The sequence below is a fragment of the Cebus imitator genome, unplaced genomic scaffold (assembly GCF_001604975.1).
Source record: "Cebus imitator isolate Cc_AM_T3 unplaced genomic scaffold, Cebus_imitator-1.0 Scaffold84, whole genome shotgun sequence".
In the NCBI taxonomy this organism is placed as follows: Eukaryota; Metazoa; Chordata; class Mammalia; order Primates; family Cebidae; genus Cebus; species Cebus imitator.
The window spans coordinates 227,384-228,175 of NW_016107399.1; positions in this window are offsets into that span (position 1 = coordinate 227,384).

Here is a 792-nt window from a genome sequence, read left to right on the forward strand (position 1 = left end):
GTTTCCCAAAGTGACTGCAGCATTTTATATTTTCATCAGCAATGAATGAGAGTTCCATCTGTTCCATTTCCTCAACAATGCTTTATATTATCTTTTTAATTTTTTGCCCTTCCTTCCTCCCTCCCTCCCTACCTCTCTCTCTCTCTCTCTCTCTCTCTCTCATCTCTCTCTCTCTCCTTCTTTTTCTTTCTTTCTTAGGCAAGACCCTCACTGTCACCCAGGCTGGAGTGTCCATGTTTTTTTATTATAGTTATTTTTGTGGGTGTATGGTGGTATCTTGATATGGTTTTAATTTTATTTTCCCTAATAACTAATAACGAGGAATACATTTTCTTTCATATATCTTTTATGGTAAAATGTTTATGTCTACCTTTTCTCTATGTTTTAATTAGATTGTTTACCTTCTTTATATTGAGTTATAAGGATATGTATACTGGATACAAGTAGTTTTCAGGTATGTACTTTGCAAATCTCTTCTGCCAGTCTGAAGTTTATCTTTTCATTTTCTTCATGGTATCTTTTGAGGTACAAAAGTTCTCAATTTTAATGAAATTCAGTAATTTTTTTCTGTATGGCTTCTGCTTTGGTCGGTCATTTTATCTAAGAACTTTTTGGCTAACCCAAAATCACAAAAATGTTGTGTTTTGTTCTTGAATTTTTTAAAAAACATCTTGAACTTTTTTAAAAAAAAAACTTAAGTGGCCGGGCACAGTGGCTCAAGCCTGTAATCCCAGCACTTTGGGAGGCCAAGGCGGGTGGATCACGAGGTCAAGAGATCGAGACCATCCTGGT